Genomic DNA, 20293 nt, shown 5'->3' with positions numbered 1-20293 from the left:
CACAAGGAATTTGTCTTTGGTGCAAATGCTCTCAGTGTACATAAAAGAAAAGATACATTTGTCAAGAGTCAAGAATCATCAGGTACAACACTTAATAATAGTCATAGGTTACTAATAAACAATCAAATATACCAGGAAACAAATAAAACAATGTAAATTGTAAAGATACAAGCAACACAGTTATAGTCATAAGTGGGAAGAGATAGGCAGTAGGAAGGATGAGAAGCATAATAGTAATACAGTCTTAGTAAATAAGCTGACAGGGTTGTGGGAATTAGTTGTTTAGCAGAGTGATGGCCTTCAGGAAAAAACGGTCCTTGTCAGAGGTGGTTTTCAGCAGGTTCTGACCAGTTCTGGAGAACTGGTAGCAGAAATTGTGAGTAGTTTGGAGAATCGCTAGTGGAAATTTTGAGTAGTTCAGAATCCCACCTCTGACTGGCCCCGTCCCTATCTCTTCTCTGCCTCTTGAGTCCCAGTTGATCGGCCGAGTCTTCTTTTGTTGCCCTGCACAGGAGAATGGATCTGGAAAGCAGGTTAGTGGGGTGGGGGAGGGAATAGGATTTTGCAGTAACCTTCCCCTGCCACACCCACCAAGCCCCGTCCCGCCCACCAAGCTACGCCCACAGAACTGATAGTAAAAATTTTGAATCCCACCACTGGTCCTTGTTGTCTAGTTGTTCCGGTGTGCAGTGCCCTATAGCGTCATTTTGAGGGTAGAAGTTGAAACAATTTATGTCCAGGACATGAGGGATCTGTAGATATTTTCACAACCCTCTTTTTGGGTCGTGCAGTATACAGGTCCTCCATGGAAGGCAGGTTGGTAGCAATTATACAACAACATGTAACGTTGTGCTGTCTGTCTGCCAGGAGGAACACAATCTATATCCCATCTTTGGCTGGTCTACCAGTCTCTATAGAACTTCCACTACAACGAGACTCAGTTTATGTTCCCTTATTCTGTGAGAATCAAAACAGCAAAAACTGTTCAGAATGGGTAGTAGTGGTGGAGGAAGGTTTCCAGGTTCCCTCATTAATAACCCCTGAAGGTAATAAATAAATAAATATTACGCGTTGCAAACGGGAGAGATTACTAGCTCGTGTTAAATGTCCTAGCCATAAATGTGCCACTCGCTATTGATTTTGATTGGATGTATGCCTAGATAAAATATAACGAGGGCGCTAATTTTAGTTAAACCTGCCATTTCAGATTCTGCCCTTTCTTCGTTTAGTTACAGGGATTGAGCTGGATTCTCTGGGTGATGCTAAAAATGTGAGTTGGTTGGCAGAGCGTTATTAAATGATTCATCCAGAGTCTAAAATAAACATATAAGGGGCGACCCTAGCAGTCAGCTGGGAGAGGGAGAGGTGGGTTGGTGGCAGACATCGCACTGAAAGCTGAAATAACTGCTAAACCTGAATTGGATGGCCTGCTAAAAGTGCAGGGAAGACAGGAAGTCTTCTGTCATCCATCTTTTCCTTCCTTCCTTCCTTCCTTCCTTCCTTCCTTCCTTCCTTCCTTCCTTCCTTCCTTCCTTCCTTGTCTGTCTGTCTATCTGTCTATCTATCTGTAATCTATCTTCATGTATATCTGTCTGTCTTTCTGTCCATCCATCCATCCATCCATCCATCCATCCATCCATCCATCCACCCATCCATCATCTGTCTATCATCTATCTATCTAAAGATTTACCGCCTGCCTATCTTAACTACAGGGTAACTTTGGGCATCTTACAGTCACAAAAAATGAATTTATATATGCACATAAATAAATAAATAAAATAAAAATAAGTAAAATAAATAAACAAAACATTAAAACATCTAAGGACATGTGGGCAGGGCATGTCCAGAGGATGGTAGAGGACAGGAAGGCCTGGAGGAATGTTGTCCATGAGATTGCGATGGGTCAGACATGGCTTCGCAACTAACAACAACACACTGAAGATGGCATTTAATTTCGTTGTACGAGGTGCAATGACAATAAAGCTAACTAACTAACGGTAGCTTTCGGATGGTCTTCAAGGGTAGCCCCATGTAGAGATCATTACAATAGTCCAACCATGAGATGAGCAGGGACTGAACGACTGAGCACAGCGAATCCTGATCCATAAAGAGTCTGTTTTGTTGATGAGGGCCTTCCTTGGTGAGCTTTTTCCATCTTTTGCTTGCATGGGGTGCAACTCTGCTCCAGACTGTATCTTGGCAAAGTGAGTTTTTTTGGGGTGGGGGACAGAGCAATGAATGATTAACCCTGCTGTGTATTTTTTTTTTTATTGGCTCTGGAAATGAGTAGATGCATCCATCCAACTGTACTGGCAATTCAACAGAACCTCACACTGGGGAAATATTAAAAGCTTTAAGTTGGCTGCAGAGAAGTGAGACCATCCAATTTTGAAAGCAGAGCGTTTGTCTTCTAAATGGAAGGAGAACTTCAACAGAGATAAATTCCTCTAGCTAAGTTTGTTGCTGTCCCCAAATCTTTGGCTATTAATCCTGGCTTGGCTTTGACACTACTGGGGATTTGGCTGAATCAGATCAATTTATGCCATTGTTGTGTTGCCAAAAAAAAAAAAAAAAAAATCATTCCGTTCAATGTGTGCGTATTGGCTTATGATCTCCTCTGTCTGCTGGAGGAGGAAAAACATTACATTGATTTATGATCTCGGCTGGTCATGGAGATGGTGTGACACAACTCTGCTCTCAAGGAAAGCGATCTGTTTTGAGAGATTCGTAATTTAAGGTGTGCGTGTTAAATACGGAACCTTTCAGTACTGACTCTTGGAAGGAGAAGAAATGAGGAATTGGTTACATGCTATTGTCAGCTACTGTAGTGTTGGGAAATAAGGGGAACTGTAACCCAGAATCAGCTGAAGATGATAGTTTAACAACAACACAAAAGCACTAACTGATTTCTCATGATATATTAGAGCAGTGCAGGAACCCAGAGATAATAGTTTAGCTGAGTGGTCACCAACTGGTGGGCCGAGAATCACTGGTGGGCCACGGGAAAATTTTGGTGGTCCAGAGAGAAATGTGTCCCCCCCCAAAAGCAATTAATCCAGGCTGCACAGGAACACAAGGCTGTGCCGCCCACATGGCCCGCCCACCCGCTGGCCTCCACCCTTCGGCCGAGCGCAAACCTTACCTTGAGTAGAGCCACGCAAGCTGGAACTGGAAGGTTAGACCAACAGCGGGGGAGGGAAATCCGCCCTGGGGTGGCTTGCTGACGTTGGTGGGAAAGTCGGTCCCCTATTCCAGATCTGCAATAGTCACAGGACTGGCCCTTTGGTCATCCCGGAGCAGCTCCTCCAGTCCATGGCAGGCCGGTGCACCCAGGTGGAGGAGCAGCTGCTCCGGGGTGACCAAAGGGCCGGTCCTGTGACTCCTGCAGCTCTGGAATAGGGGACCGACTTTCCCACCAACATCAGCAAGCCACCGTCAGTCAAAATTCATATTAGTGGAACGCGGGATTTAAAATTAAGAGTTTGGTGGTCCCTGAGGTCCAAAAGGTTGGCGACCTCTGGTTTAGCTTATAGTTTACAGTTCAGCATGTGCTGTTATTAAGAATTCTTAAGAATCAGCTGAATTCTATCTTTGATCTTGAGTGGATCTTCTGGAAGTTTTTAGTGCAGGTTGTCTTACCTGCTGCATCCAAACTTGCATTTGACTTCCAGCCTTGCTTACTCTAGTGGGTGAATGTTGGGCTGCTCTTCAGCTTCTTGGTTTAGTTTGTTCATAGACTTTGATGGTGTTATTTAGAAATTGAATTTGAGTTAAGCAACAGCATTTGGGCCGTTAAGTCCCCATGGCTTGGTTCATTAACAGATCATGCTGTTGATGTATTATGTATAGAATTGTAGCTTAAGGAACTCATAGTGGTCCACAAGGGAAGAGGAGAGGTCTCTATGTTAATCCCAAAATAACAACTCTGCAAAGTAGAGTGGCTGGTTAAATTAGAATGGCTGATTTTGAGCTTGGAAGGTGAACCTGAGCTGGTGTCAGGTTTCCAAGTGATGAAATCCATTTAAAAAGAAAAGAGCAAAGTCCATCTTCCAAAACAATTTCTTTTATTTAGGAAAGCATCAAATTGGCAAAGTCTGTTGTAATTCCGGATCTGACACAACCCAGAATTACACCACATAATATTGGAAGTTAGAAACATCCCCCAAAAGTCACATTCCCCAATAGAAGTAAATCACTGTTTCCTGATGTCATCAATCTCCACCTCCAGGTCTCAGCATGGTCAGCTTTTGTTCCCGCGGGAAGAAGAACCACCTAGCCTAAACAACTCTCTCTATCTCCACTCCTCCCACCTTAGGAATGTGGCAAGCCTGAAACCCTTTTCCCCATAACCAGCAAAGAGAAAGAAAGAAAAGAAATATATAATAAAGCTAAATAAAATGGCTACACATACGTCAATTTTGGGCTTGATAGCTGGGCTCATTGCAGCTTTAGTCCAACAAATGAACCTTTACACCATATCGGCTCTCCAATTTATTCAACCATGATGTACTTGGGGGAAAAAAATCCAGGAATTGGTTGAGTTCATGTGACACATTAAATCATGATAAGGTTCCAGAATAATTCCACCCATTCTGGTTGGTCCTTGGCTCCTAATACTTGGAGGGTTATCACAGAGAACAGGATGTGGATTATTTTCCTGCAGTTCCCAAGGGTAGGACAAGAATCATTGGGTGGAAAGTTTACAGACACAGATCCAAACTTGTAATAAGGAGGAATTTTCTGGCCAGGGGAGGAATGAAGCAATGGAACAGCTTAGTTCCTAGAATTATGAGTGCCCCATCACTGGAGACTTTCAAGCAAAGGTTGGGTAACATTTGAGTGGGATGGTCTGAAGATTCCTGAATAAACACAGTTAGACCAGAAGACTTCCAAGATCTTTTCTAATGCTCTTGATTGGCTGATTGTAAGTACCAAGGACTAATTTTCTCTTTAAGCTGGGAGACTTTCAAGCAAAGGTTGGGTAACATTTGAGTGGGATGGTCTGAAGATTCCTGAATAAACACAGACCAGAAGATTTCCAAGATCTTTTCTAATGCTCTTGATTCCATGATTGTAAGTAATTTTCTCTAAGCTGGGATCAGGGAGGTTGTAACATTTGAAGGACTTAGACCAGAAGACTTCAACTTTCTCTTTCGAAGCTGGGAGACTTTCAAGCAAAAAATTGATTGGATAACATTTGAGTGTGGTGGTCTGAGGATTGTTGAATTAATACAGATAGACTAGAAGACGTCCAAGATCTTTTTCTAATGCTTTCATCCCATGATGGTAAGTAGCACAAACTTTCTCTTCCAGTTGCCTGCACAACATTTTTTTCGGTGGCTTATCCATGTCACAGAATTACAACAGAACCCCCTTACAAGACCCAAACAGCCTTCTAGATATTTTGGCCTGCAGTTCAAATCAAAGCTGGTGATCAAAGGACTATGGGAGCTGTAGTCTAAACATCTGGAGGGCATCGGGTCTCTTATTTTTGCTCTAAACAGACATGGCTGTCAAAGACAAGGATGAATAAGAAACACTTGCCTTGTGGGTGAGATTATCTGGTAATTAAAAAGTCAACCAATTTGAGTTAAGGGTGTGGATTAATTAGCTCGATCGCCAGCAAAACCAATTTGCCTCATAATTGCTTTTAATCCAGGCTGTGCAGATTTTATTGTTTCTCTAAAGCTTGTCTGAATGAAATCCCCGTTAATTATCCTCCGATTTGTCTGCTCTCCTTGTTATGATTTATCTTATTTGTAAACAAATTAATGTCTTTTTTTTTTTTTGCAGTCCAAGAAGCTGCAGGGTTGGAATATTTGCGAGTCTGAAACAAAACAAAAAAAAAAAAGGCCTAGAAAGACAAATTACACCCTATTTCTGAGATTGCCTTTATTTTGGGGGGTGAGACGACTTCTTCCTAAATAATGGTTGGCGGACTTGAATCCGTGCAAAGGTTTAACCATGGAGATTTATTTTTTTGCAGCCCTCCACCCTGAGAGCTGAAATCAATGTCAATACCAATTGATGGGTATGGAATGAAGGAAGTAGGGACAGTGAAATGATTTTATCTGCTTTGAGTTTCATCCGCTCTTCTCTGCCCTTGTAAAAAATAGTAATTGCCATCCCACCACTGTGATTTAATTTGCATTCGGTTGTTGTAAATTGGCCAGGCTTAAAATGGCATCTTAATTCTGATGCATCCTTTAGGGAATCAATTAGTGTTGACATTTGGGGGGGTGGGGTCCGAGGAAATTGGGGGAGGGGAGAAGGGAGAAATGATAGCCGTGTTGCAATATCTAAGGGGCTGCCACAAGGAGGAGGGGGTGTCAATCTATTCTTCCTAAAAGCACCAGAAGGCAGGACAAGAAGCAACAGATGGGAACTAATCAAGGAGAGATTTCACCTAGAACCTAGAATCTAACCTTATATGCCGCTTCACAAGGCTTCACAGTCCTCTCTAAGCAGTTTACAGAGCCAGCCTCTTTGCCCCCAACAATTTGGGTCCTCATTTTACCCACCTCGGAAGGATGAAGGCTGAGTCAACCTTGAGCCTGGTGGGATTTGAACTGCTGGCTGTTGGCAAAATTATCCTGCAATACTGCATTCTAACCACTGTGCACTATGGATGGATGGATGGATGGATGGATGGATGGATGGATGGATGGAAGGAAGGAAGGAAGGAAGGAAGGAAGGAAGGAAGGAAGGAAGGAGGAAAGGAAGGCAGGAGGAAAGAAGGAAGGAAGGAAGGAAGGAAGGAAGGAAGGAAGGAAGGAAGGAAGGAAGGAAGGAAGGGCAACAGCAATAGCCCTTAGACTTATATACCGCTTCACAGTGCTCTACAGCCCTCTCTAAGCAGTTTACAGAGTCAGCCTCTTGCCCCCCAACAATCTGGGTCCTCATTTTACCCACCTCGGAAGGATGGAATGCTGGGTCAACCTTGAACCGGTCAGGACTGAACTGCTGGCAGCCGGCAGTCAACAGAAGTAGCCTGCAATGCTGCATTCTAACCACTGCACAATCATAACTCCTTCCAACGCTAATGAAATTGTTCCTATGAAACATTCTAGTTTATCATCATCATCATCATCATCATCATCATCAATCATTTTTATCATCCTCTTTTCTTTGTTCCTTTTCTTTCTTCTCAGAATGCTTTGGATGCATCATGAACTGAATTATCTATCAGCCCTTATGGTTTCCCTGGGCAAAAAAATCTTTTCCGGATTGCTTCTTTGAATAAACAAATAAATTTTCAAACTGCTTTCTGCTGCAAGGAGACGTCCATCTCTCAAGGCTTAAACAACATAAGCTAAAAAAAAAGAAAAGAAAAGTTGGCTTTATGAGAGACTTTGAATTCTGTGCCAACGATCCGAAATGACGTTTTGAGCTTCCATCCAAAACCGCTTCTTTTTTTTTTTTTTCCTAATGTTTGGATTGAGGCTTAAAATTCAGATGCGATGCTATTTGTTCATGCTAAAATATAGATGAGATGCAAACTGACGTGTGCTGGATTGGTGTGTTGAATCGTGAAACGCTTCGAGAAAATGGACAGCCGTGAATATTAACAAAGAGAGACGATTGCTATAAATATCGAATCGTGGCGGTTGGGTCAGAGGGTTATGATACATGGCGAGGGTGAACAATAAACAAATCCTTCTCCTCAACTGCCTTTTAATAACCCGGTTGTTGCTTGAAATGAAGTGCTTGAGCTATTTAAAAAAAAAGATGAAGTGCCACTTCTTGTAAAGGATCCATTAGAATAGTACTTTCTGGTTTTCTTTATACAATTGAAGGGTTGGCGAGTTTCTCCACCCAACCAAATTTGATGTTTTGGTATTTGCTTAATATGGAATGTAGTGCCACCTGTTAGTGCCACTTTATAATGCCTTGGTGAGCCCACGCTTGGAATATTGCATCCGGTTTGGTTTGCCACAATACAAAAAAAGATATTGAGACTCTAGAAAGAGTGCAGAGAAGAGCAACCAAGAGGATTAGGGGACTGGAGGCTAAAACTTATAAAGAACAGTTGCTGGAATTGGGTTTGTTTAGTTTAATGAAAAGGTTGACTGGTGTGTGACATGATAGCAGTCTTCCAATATTTGAGGGGCTGCCCCAAAGAAGAGGAAGTCAAGCTATTCTTCAAAGCACCTGAAGGCAGGACAAGAAGCAATGAATGGAAACTAACTAAGGATGGGAACTAGTGTAGAACTAAGGAGAAATTTCCTATCAGTGAGGACAGTTATTTAATGGAATGACTTGCCTCCAGAAGTTGTAACAGATAACAGATAATCAGAGTTGGAAGGGACCTTGCAGGTCATCTAGTCCAACCCGTCACCCAAGCTGGAGATCCTACACCATTTCTGACAAATGGCAGTCCAGTCTCTTCTTGAAAGTCTTAAGAGATGACACTCCCACAACTTCCGAGGGCAAGCTGTTCCGTTGATCCATCACTGGAGGCTTTTAAGAAGAGCTTGAACAACCATTTGTCTGAAATGGCATCATGCTTGAGCAGGGGGTTGGATTAGAAGACCTTCCTGGTCTCTTCCAACTCTGCTGTTCTGTTACAGAACTCTTCATATCAGAGGGTTGGGCCGTTGAGGTCTTCAAATCCAACCAGGTTCTCCAGGAAGGAATCACAATGAAAATATTCCCCATCGATGGTTTCCCAGCCTATCCATGGATACATTCAACATAAGGGATTTCATCACCTCTTTCAGGTCCAGTGCCCAAAGTTCTTTTCCCATTAGGATGCATTGTTTTCATATCCAAAGATGGCTGGGCCTTCCTGTAATTTAAATATATTATTTCATGGCCTTCACTCTCTCTCTCTGGGACAACTGAGACAAAGTCTTCAGAGCTGAAGAAACTTCTTGGATGAGAAGTGAAATGTTCTCAAAGAAAAACAAGAAAGCACCTTTGGGACAACTAAGTCTTTGGTTGACAAGTAGTTGCCCAGTTAACAACAGTAAGTGGGACTGGAATTTCCATCATGAAGGCATCGGGTTGTCACATAAGATTTTTCGCTGCTTAGCATTAGTCTCTGACCAAGAATACCATATCAGTAAAAGAGAATTTTTGTAGCTCAGAGTTGAACTGTGGGGTCCTCAATGCTCTCTGAACTTGGTTGTTTTCTTGCAGATGTTTCATTACCCAACTAGGGAACATTATCGGTGGGGTTATTGATCATTGGGGTTGCTTCCTTCAAGTACTGATGATGTTGTCTAGTTGGGTAATGAAATATCTGCAAGAAAACAACCAAGTTCAGAGAGCATTGAGGACCCCACATTTTTTTTCTCCTCCTCCTCCTCCTCCTCCTCCTCCTCCTCCTCCTCCTCCTCCTCCTCCTCCTCCTCCTCCTCCTCCTCCTCCTCCTCCTCCTCTTCCGCCTTCTCCTCCTCCATATCCCACTCCCTTCTAGTGCTGATGAAGTTACCTAGTTGGGGGTAATGAAAGGTCTGCAAGAAAACAAGTTGTAAGAAGACTGTGTCAGAGAATTGACTACACAATGGAAAGCCCTGGGTTGTGTGCAGATCATATGGCAAATGGGGTTGTTGCGGCGGTCATGTGACTTCAAAGAGGAGCAGCTGCTTTATGAGAAGGTTGGCAATAAAACTGCAAGTATCCCATTTGATGTAATTTATTCCATTTCATATGCTCTTTATCCCGTTTGCCATATGCCACGGGATATAAATGTCCTGTGTACATTCCATGTGTTTTCTTCAGTTGACAATGTGCTGATCTCACATACATGCAATAAAATAAATTAAAATCAAGTCCTAGCATTGATGGGGATATTTATAACAGAGCTAGTCAACCTTGAAGCTCTTTCTTTTTTAGTGGCTCCAGTATTTCTTCTCAATTCTCATGGCTTGAAAATCAGATTTGCGTTTTTCCCATCGTGTTTGAGTCAGGAAACCCATGCACATACACAAAAAAAAATGTGTTTGCCCCCAAATATGCTGAACGGTGTAAAAGAACATAAATAAAAACTTCAAACTCCCACCAAAATCCCGGGAAGCAAACAAGCAGAAAATAGTATCCCAGCCCACGAGTGATATACTCTTAAACACTCTGCCTCTTTGCCACACTCATCACAGCTCCTGTCTAACAAATGGTTGTGCATCTCTGAACCTTTAAGTTTGAAGCCAAACATTGCTGAGACGAGAGAATGTTGCTTTCTGAGAACAAAGGAAACCCATACCCGGTACTCCAGAATGAAAATAAAATTCCTGCAACCATCCATCGTATGTTTTAGTCTCCAGTCCCCTAATCATCTTGGTTGCTCTTCTCTGCACTTTTTCTAGAATCTCAACATCTTTTTTATAATGTGGGGACCAAAACTGGATGCAGTACCCTTGGTGTGGTGTTACTAAGGCTTTATAGAGTGGTATTAGTACCTCACTTGATCTCGATTGTATCCCTCTGTTAATGGGATACACACTCCTATTTTTCCCCCCACCCCCTGGGTGTATCACAACTCATATTCTCCAATGGGATACATCCATAGCCAAGAGTCATCCATCATGCTCTTATTAGAATTTTGCATGGCAGAAACGTCAGTCACCTGGTTACTATCTTTGAAAACATTGATGGAATGCAGATTCGTTTTTGCAAGCTGCTGCACTGCTTCCCTCCCTCCCTTTCTGTTGGCAACTCTAAAAAGACCATAGAAATATTTTATGAGTTGACAGGATATAGGAGAGATAATGGCGGGAGTGGATAGGCGGGGCCAGTCAGAGGTGGTATTTGCTGGTTCTGTGAACTAGTCAAAATTTCCCCTACCAGTATGCCAGAACCAGTCCGAACTGGCTGAATACCACCTCTGGTCCTATGTCCTCAACTAGGCTGGCAGGCACTACTGCTTAGAGAGGGCTGGAAAGCACTGTGAAGCGGTATATAAGTCTAAGTGCTGTTGCTAAACCCAACACTGCCCAAAGATCCAGGAAAGCCTACATGAAGATATTAAATTATGATACCCCTCCCAGAGTATTTTCTGCACCAGTTTTTTTAAAAAAAAATTCTTTAAAACTTTTAAACTTCTTCTGACTAGGAATCCGCATTGCAAAGTTTTTTTTTATTGAAGGGTTGATGGATTGTCTGATTGTTTCAATCTGCTGTTTTCCTGTTGGCTGTTTTTCATCACTATATGCTTTTTATTGATGATACATTGTTGTTTTGACAAGAACAGCTATGAGATTTAGCCAGGCTTTTAAATGTTAACAGTTTTATTATTAACAGGTTTTTTAAGTGCCTTGTTTATATCTTTCGTTTTACAAGGTGTTTGCTAAAATATTGTCCGTCGCCTTGCACGTTCAACTGAGCGATTGGCCTCAAGAGAGTCGCCCTTCTAACATTATTTTAACAGGCCCATCATATCATCTAAGGATTCATTTGAGAGTCTGATTAATGAATACAAATCTAATTAATTTGATATTTCTCATTTGTGTCTCGTATATTGGAGAAAGGCAGGAGAAAATTATAGTCTCCGAAATGAACAGAGCGGAAGTTAGAAATGCAAGCCTCTTTCATCCAAGTCCTGAATCATTTGTAGAAAAGCAAAGAGTGAAAAGATGAGCTCAGGAAAGAGGGGAAAAATACCCCTAAGAAATTAAGGAACAAAATGTGAAATAGGAAAGAACAAAGCTTCACAGTTAAATTAAATATCCAATTAAGCTATCTGCTTGGCTGCAAAATATCTTTTTGACAGATGATGAGTTCTAGGCAAGTCAAAACAGTTCAGTGATACATCCGCATAAGGCAATTAAAGGAAGTAATTTATATTCTCTGCATGGAAAGTTGGGTATGTGCTCCAAAGTTTTATGGATGGTTCGTTCATTCAGATGGAACTGGCTACCTGATCGTCCCATGAACCAGTTGGATGAAGTCAGTTGACTTTTCTTAATGGTCTAAAATTAACTTGGGAAACTTTTTCCAGATTCTCAGCCTTTAAATGAAATCTGTAGGAGAAGGACAGACAGAGTCTGGGGGTGGAGTCAAGAGAGGGATCAGCCTGGCATCATTACGTTCCCACAAACAGTCTTAAGTCCAACCCCTCTTGAATTCCGTTGGCTCTTAATCAGCGCCAATTTAGTGCTCACCCTTAGTCGACTAGATTCTTGCGTATAAGCATGAGCAATACATCAGCTTAATGGAGGTCTTGATTCCTTTTATGCCTGACAAAATCTAAAGCATGAAATCAAAATTTAATTTTATTCAAACTGAAATTGACCTGAAACCATCATGGGTTCAGCATGGTGATTCTAAATATGTTGAAGGACGTTTCGTCATCCTCCATGCTAAAAATTAAAATTTGACCACATGGCTGGGGTGACCAGTTGTGGAAACCATACTTTATGGGTGCTTGGGAAGGGGGAAAGGCACAGGTACTCCTAAATCTCTTGTAAACCATTGGCCTGGGTCTATTATCCCCAACCTGGTGTTGTCCAGATGCATCATCCCTTTCCAAAAGTCCTGAAGACATTGTTTTGTCAGTGGGCTTGGGAACTCCAAGGTGATTCGGAGTCCATCAAGTGGTTTGTTTGATTGTTATCACCAAGGGGCTGGGAATTATTGGATTTTGTACTGGGGGTTTCGCTTCTGTAAGTCGCCTGCAGTCACTGTGAGTGAATGCAGACACCCTGGTTTGTCTCTCTCTCCTGTCTCTCTCCAAGGCTTGGTCATTGCACTCCTCTCCTCCCTCCTGTACCTGTATTCCTCTCTCTCAGCTCTCCTCCCCCCTAGTCACTGTGCTCTCTTCTCTCTCTCCTCTCTCCCTCCTCTCTCTCTCCCACCCTTTCCCTCTCCATTCCTCCCTCTCTCCTCCCTCTCCCTCCCTCCCTTTACCTCTCCATTCCTCTCTCTCTCTCTCCCTCTCCCTCCTCTCTCTCCCACCCTTTCCCTCCATTCCTCTCTCTCTCTCTCTCTCTCCCTCCCTCTCTCTCCCACCCTTTCCCTCTCCATTCCTCCCTCTCCCTCCCTCTCCCTCCCTCCCTTTACCTCTCCATTCCTCTCCCTCTCTCTCCATCTCCCTCCCACCCTTTCCCTCTCCATTCCTCCCTCTCCCTCCCTCTCCCTCCCACCCTTTCCCTCTCCATTCCTCCCTCTCCATCCTTTTCCCTCCCTCCCTTTACCTCTCCATTCCTCTCTCTCTCTCCATCTCCCTCCCTCTCTCTCCCACCCTTTCCCTCTCCATTCCTCTCTCTCTCCTCCCTCTCCCTCCCTCTCTCCCACCCTTTCCCTCTCCATTCCTCCCTCTCCCTCCCTCTCCCTCCCTCCCTTTACCTCTCCATTCCTCTCTCCCTCTCTCTCCATCTCCCTCCCACCCTTTCCCTCTCCATTCCTCCCTCTCCCTCCTCTCTCTCCCACCCTTTCCCTCTCCATTCCTCCCTCTCCCTCCCTCTCCCCTCCCTCCCTTTACCTCTCCATTCCTCTCTCTCTCTCTCTCTCTCCCTCCCTCTCTCTCCCACCCTTTCCCTCTCCATTCCTCTCTCTCTCTCTCTCTCCTCTCCCTCCCTCTCTCTCCCACCCTTTCCTCTCCATTCCTCCCTCTCCCTCCCTCTCCCTCCCTCCCTTTACCTTCCATTCCTCTCTCCCTCTCTCTCCATCTCCCTCCCTCTCTCTCCCACCCTTTCCCTCTCCATTCCTCCCTCTCCCTCCCTCTCCCTCCCTCCCTTTCCCTCTCCATTCCTCTCTCCTCTCTCTCCATCTCCCTCCCACCCTTTCCCTCTCCATTCCTCCCTCTCCCTCCCTCTCCCTCCCACCCTTTCCCTCTCCATTCCTCCCTCTCCCTCCCTCTCCCTCCCACCCTTTCCCTCTCCATTCCTCCCTCTCCCTCCCTCTCCCCCTCCCTCCCTCCCTCTCCCTGTCCTTCTCCTCCTTCCTCTCTCTCTCCCCCTCCCTCCCTTTCCTCTCCATTCCTCTCTCCCCCTCTCCCTCCCTCCCTCTCTCCCCTCTCCCTCCCTCTCCTTCTCCCTTCCTCTCTCTCTCCCCTCTCCCTCCCTCCCTTTTCCTCCATTCCTCCCTCTCCCCCTCTCCCTGCCTCTCTCTCCCCTCCCTCCCTCCCTTCTCCCTTCCTCTCTCTCTCTCCTCCTCTCCCTCCCACCCTTTCCCTCTCCATTCCTCCCTCTCCCTCCCTCTCCCTCCCACCCTTTCCCTCTCCATTCCTCCCTCTCCCTCCCTCTCCCCCTCCCTCCCTCCCTCTCCCTGTCCTTCTCCTTTCCTCTCTCTCTCCCCTCCCTCCCTTTTCCTCTCCATTCCTCCCTCTCCCCCTCTCCCTCCCTCTCTCCCCCCTCTCCCTCCCTCTCCTTCTCCTTCCTCTCTCTCTCTCCCCTCTCCCTCCCTCCCTTTTCCTCCATTCCTCCCTCTCTCCCTCTCCCTGCCTCTCTCTCCCCCTCTCCCTCCCTCCCCTTCTCCCTTCCTCTCTCTCTCCTCCTCTCCTCCCACCCTTTCCCTCTCCATTCCTCCCTCTCCCTCCCTCTCCCTCCCACCCTTTCCCTCTCCATTCCTCCCTCTCCCTCCCTCTCGCCCCTCCCTCCCTCTCCCTGTCCTTCTCCCTTCCTCTCTCTCTCTCCCTCCCTCCCTTTTCTCTCCATTCCTCCCTCTCCCCTCTCCCTCCCTCTCTCTCCCCCCTCTCCCTCCCTCTCCTTCTCCCTTCCTCTCTCTCCCCCTCTCCCTCCCTCCCTTTCCTCCATTCCTCCCTCTCCCCTCTCCCTGCCTCTCTCTCCCCCTCCCTCCCTCCCCTTCTCCCTTCCTCTCTCTCTCCTCCTCTTCCTCCCTCCCTTTCTCTCCATTCCTCCCTCTCCCCTCTCCCTCCCCTCTCCCTCCCCTCTCCCTCCCTCCCTTTCCCTCTCCATTCCTCTCTCCCCTCCCTCCCTCTCCCTCTCCTTCTCCCTCCCTCCCTCCCCTTCTCCCTTCCTCTCTCTCTCCCTCCCCTCTCCCTCCCTCCCTTTCCCTCTCCATTCCTCCCTCTCCCCTCTCCTCCCTCTCTCTCCCCCTCTCCTCCCTCCCTTTCCTCTCCATTCCTCCCTCTCTCCCCTCTCCTCTCCCTCCCTTTCCCTCTCCATTCCTCCCTCTCCCCCTCTCCCTCCTCCCCTTTCCCTCACCCCCTCTGTACTCAGCACCATGTTCTTCCTGCAAAAGCTGCTGGTTAAGGTTTATGCACACATTGATTGAAAACAGCACTGATTGCAAAAGCCCTACCCTACCCTAACAAAAAAACGAATATATTATTCATGAGCAAGTATTGACTTGTAGACAACTGCTGGTGTGTTTTGCCTTCAATTTTGAGAGCTTTCATTTATCTTCCTCACACCTTGACATTTTAAAAGTCTCTCTGGGCCCCGCAGCTCACACTTTGCTTCCTCTCATTGGAATTCCAGGTATGTTTGACCTTGCCCAGTAAGGCTGCCTGCTTTTCTCCGTTGGAATCAGCCAGAAAGTGGCAATCCCTAAATGTTATTCTTTGCTGACTAATGTCCCAGCAGGCAGGAGCACTTCAGGGACTTCGTTGAGGCTTAGAAGCTAAGCAGGGTCAAGTCTGGTTAGTGCTTGGATGGGAGGCTTGTCTGGGAACACCAGGGCCAGAGGTCAGGCTGGGAAGCCCAAACAGCATTGTGGAAGAAGATCATCGTAAACCATGTCCATATTGTTGTGAAGAAGATAAACTCAACAAGAGACAAAGTCAACTTGAAGACACCATTACCGTAGAGAAGAAGATGGACGTAGCGTGGTAGAGTGCAGAGGTGGTATTCAGCAGGTTCTGACCAGTTCTGGAGAACCGGTAGCGGAAATTTTTAGTAGTTCAGAGAACCGGCAAATCCCGCCCCTGGCTGGAGATTTTATAGTCTCCTTCCCCTGCCACGCTTACCAAGCCACGCTCACAGAACTGGTAGTAAAAAAAAAAGAATACCACCATTGATTGATTGCTTGGCCATCTTGATGTGTTCTATGGGCCAACAGAGAAGCTTGCCTGCTGTTTGAGTGGAAGGATAAGGGGTGAGGGGTTGATTCTACAGGTGCCAGAAAAGATGGGAAGTCTTTACTCAAGGAGGACCAAAGATTGTGCAGCTCTGCTACGTTTTGCTTCCGCTAAAGAGTTCACACTCTCACAAGCTCGGATCAACAGGTCTCGTTCAGAACCTGTTTTGGAATGCATTTGAATTTGAACACACCGCAGTGATGTAAGAAATGACACTGGGAAATATTTTCCAAAGGGCTTTTCATTTTTGTAGGTTGAGGGTCAGAAATCGGAGGGGCAAAAGCATTCAGCAAGAAAGAAAGGAAAAAAATATGGAGAGAAGGGCACCGATAATGTGACCTAGCTGGGTAACGAAACATCTGCAAAAAACCCACCAAGCTCAGAGAGCTCCAAGGAGCCAAGGACGGTTCAACCCTGAGCTACAGAGATCCTATCTATGGAGAGAAAGTTTAGCTGAGCACCATTCCTCTTTAGACATATCCACTCTACCAGTGGTGGGATTCAATTTTTTTTTTTTACTAGCGGTTCTGTGGACGTGGCTTGGTGGGCGTGGCAGGGGAAGGTTACTGCAAAATCTTCATTCCCTCCCCACCCCACTAACCTGCTTTCTAGATCCGTTCTCCTGTGTAGGGCAACCAAAGAAGACCCAGCCGATCAGTTGGGACTCGATGGGAGGCGGAGAATAGAGGGGGCGGGGCCAGTCAGAGGTGGGATTTGCCGGTTCTCCGAACTACTCAAAATTTCCGCTTCCGGTTCTCCAGAGCGGTCAGAACCGGCTGAATACCCACCTCTGCAATTAATATGATGCAAATCAAACATCTGTCTCGAATCTGGAGGCCTCATAAGAAGCCGTCTCACCTTCTGTATTCCTGGAGAGTCCAAAAGAGACTTGATGGGTTGAGCCTTGATGGGCCAGCCACTTTGTTTTCCTAGCCCCTTGACCCACCTCCCTTGCCCCACAACTCACCCTTCCCAAAGCCCCCCCAAAACAGGATGTCAGGATGATCTATGGAGGCAGTTTTATGCAAACCTGGTTTCCCATTTGTATTCTGCTGCCACCCGGCTGGTAACATTTCCCGGGGAGTTATCAAGACAATTTAAAAGCTGTGCAAACTGTTGTTGGTGTTGATGAGAAGCTGAAGGGGAGGTGAATTAAAATGGGGGTTGGGGTGGGTGGGGTGGGGTGGGGAGGTGGGGAGAAGCACTCCTGAATAATTCAGAACTCGGCACTGGAAACAGCTCCGATGCATGTCATTTTTCATTCCGGTTTTTTTGAAGGGAGCTTTTGGGTTTAACATCCACCTCTTAGAAGCTGATCTTTCTGCAGTGACGGGCAGCTCTTTCCTAGAGTGTGACAGTCCCCTTGCGAAGTCAGTTGCGTTGCCCTGGGGCAAAAATGTCACCCTGCAGGGAGGAGAGTTTCCAAATTAATTGGCCTGGATCGAGTTTATTTAATAAGTTGATTATTATGATGGCATGCAGGAGAATTGACAGGGGCTAAAGCTGAAAGCTTAAAATCTCTTTCCAGATTTTTTTTTTTTCAAGAAAAGTATGGCTAACCTAACACAGGTAATCCTTGACTTACAATCATTTTGTCAGGGCTCTGGTAGTTACCCCCATTTAAATCATTAGTCTCTAGCTGGATTTTCAGAACTTAAAGAAGATTTATTCGGAGTAAACATGACGTCACTGTCTGGGTGTAGCTGACTCTGAGACACATCATTCATTATCACCCTTGACCCTGTTTTCTTCCCACCCCCTGGGTGTATCGTAATCCATATTCTCCAATGGGACACATCCATAGCCAGGAGTCATCAATCATGTTCTCCAGTTAGAATTTTGCAGAGCAGAAACTTTGGTCACCTGCATTAGCTTTTTTGCTATTGCATTAGCTTTTTTGGCTGCTGCTGCACACTGCTGGCTCATATTTAGCTGGTTGCCCACTAAGACTCCAAGATCCCTCTCACAGTTACTGAAACCAGGCTCAATAGCAGTAACTGTGGAGTCTTAGTGGACAACCAGCTACATAGGAGCCAGCAGTGTGCAGCAGCAGCCCCAAAAGCTAATGCAATCCTAAATTGTATTAACAGAGGGATACAATCGAGATCAAGGGAGGTACTAATACCACTCTATAAAGCCTTAGTAAGGCCACACCTAGAGTACTGCATCCAGTTTTGGTCACCACATTATTAAAAAGATGTTGAGACTCTAGAAAAAGTACAGAGAAGAGCAGCCAGGATGATTAAGGGACTGGAGACTAAAACATATGAAGAATGGTTACAGGAACTGGACTTGGCTAGTCTAGTAAAGAGAAGGACACATGATAGCAGTCTGCCAATATTTGAGGGGCTGCCACAGAGAGGAGAAAGGGGTCAAGCTATTTTCCAAAGCACCCGAGGGCCAGACAAGGAATAATGGATGGAAACTGAACAAGGAGAGGTTTAACCTGGAAATAAGGAGAAACTCTCTGACAGTGAGAAACAATCAACCTATGGAACAGAAGTTGCCTTCAGAAGTAGTGGGAGCGCCATCACTTGAGACTTTCAAGAAGAGATTGGACTGCCATTTGTCAGAAATGGTGTAGGGTCTCCCGCTTGGATGGGGGGTTGGACTAGATGACCTACAAGGTCCCTTCCAACTCTTACAAATCATTGTTTAATGTAATAGCAAGATCTCCAGGGATTTGAGTATGATTAACTAACAAACATTCCATTTTATTATCCTTCAGTGTCACCTAATGAAGGCCAGCTGTGTTTGGGTGGGGCCAGAAGCCACTGAATTTTGAAGAACAAGCATGGCTTGGTGTGGTTGCCGGAATCACCCTGTTAGGAGAAGGTTTTGTTGTTTAACATGAAGTTACAAGACTCCTTGCAACTTCTGGTGAGTCTTCCTGTCTGCATTTACGATATTTGGTTGTGTTTTACAACTTAATCCTGGTGTATTTGCTTGCTCCTTGAAGCTAGATAAATTCAGCTGATGGTAAAGCTCGTACAAAAACCTCACTTGGGAGAATGTGTGTTGTTTGATGATGGTTTATTGAAGGAAACACAATTGGTGTGGGTTCTCAAACTGGGCTTTGCCTTGTCACGGTTAGATTACAGCGATGAGTTCGCTGTTGGGTTGCTTTTGAAAGGTGCCTCAGGAGCTTTCTTCAAATTCAAAGTAGAGGTTTGCTCCCTGGGAGCTGCAGATTTAGCCGTTTCTGGATCCAATTCAAAGAGTTGGGTTGTTGTTGTTTTTTTCCATCTCCTTGGCTCAGCTTCCAGGTATCTTACAGGAACATCAGTCCCACCCATATGCAGCCCTGTTCTATGGGGACTTTGAAAGAAGAAATACAAAGGAACTCAACCAATCATCATCCCATCCCACCCTTCCAGGCAGGCAGGCGGGCATGTTGTAGATCCCATCAATTAAAGAATTTTGATGGCAGGATCCAGGAAGATAACGCCCCCTCTGCCATTACTCCGCCCTTTGGCACACACCTTACCCCGAGAGGTAAGGTGGGCCCCATCTTCTGGCCTTCAAAAAGAGTATTTTTCACTTGGCTCTGTTACCATCCGGGAGACATTATAGACCAGGGGTGTCCAACCTTGGCAACTTTAAGACTTGTGGACTTCAACTCCCAGAATTCTTCAGCCAGCTTTGCTGGCTGAGGAATTCTGGGAGTTGAAGTCCACAAGTCTTAAAGTTGCCAAGGTTGGACACCCCTGTAATAGACCATCCCAATGAAAGGCCAACCACATAGCCCATCTGCTGTCTCCCTTAGCAACAGAAATGTTGGTCTCAATCGTTGTCATAAGTTGAGGACTACCAGCATCACAAGTTAGGTTTAACTGTCTCTTGCCGTTGGCTTAGATGTGAGTATTTAACTATAGGCATAGGGCTGTGTTGCTGGAATCGTTTCAAACCAAGCAGTACGTAATTCCTGTTTTCCCCGCTTCTTTCTGCCTCTTGGATTAAAAAAAAAAAGGCCACAAGAGATTATTTTTATAAGTTCTACTGGATTTTTAAGCACAACAACAATCAACATTTGTCCCCACTGAGGCATTGTACTGGAAGAGGGGGGGAAAATTCATTCTTTGCTTTGCATCTCAGTTAAATATGATTCTGTTTGTTTGACTCCTCCGTAATCACCCATCCTTGAAATGAATATGAGTTTTGACAGGCTAACCAGCATATTGGTTTTGCAATGAGTAAAATGCTTCTCCTATGGATGTTTTTTGTTTTGTTTTGTTCTATTGAAGTAATTTGATGCTCCTTGTCTGGCAGGAGTGGAGTTCTCCATCTTTCTTTTTGTCTCCCCCACCCAATATC

This window comes from Notechis scutatus, chromosome 12 (assembly GCF_049901735.1).
Source record: "Notechis scutatus isolate UNSWTSFEM ecotype Mainland chromosome 12, rNotScu1.2, whole genome shotgun sequence".
Taxonomy (NCBI): Eukaryota; Metazoa; Chordata; class Lepidosauria; order Squamata; family Elapidae; genus Notechis; species Notechis scutatus.
The sequence above is the reverse complement of the archived record's forward strand: the minus strand, read 5'-3'. Positions refer to the sequence as shown.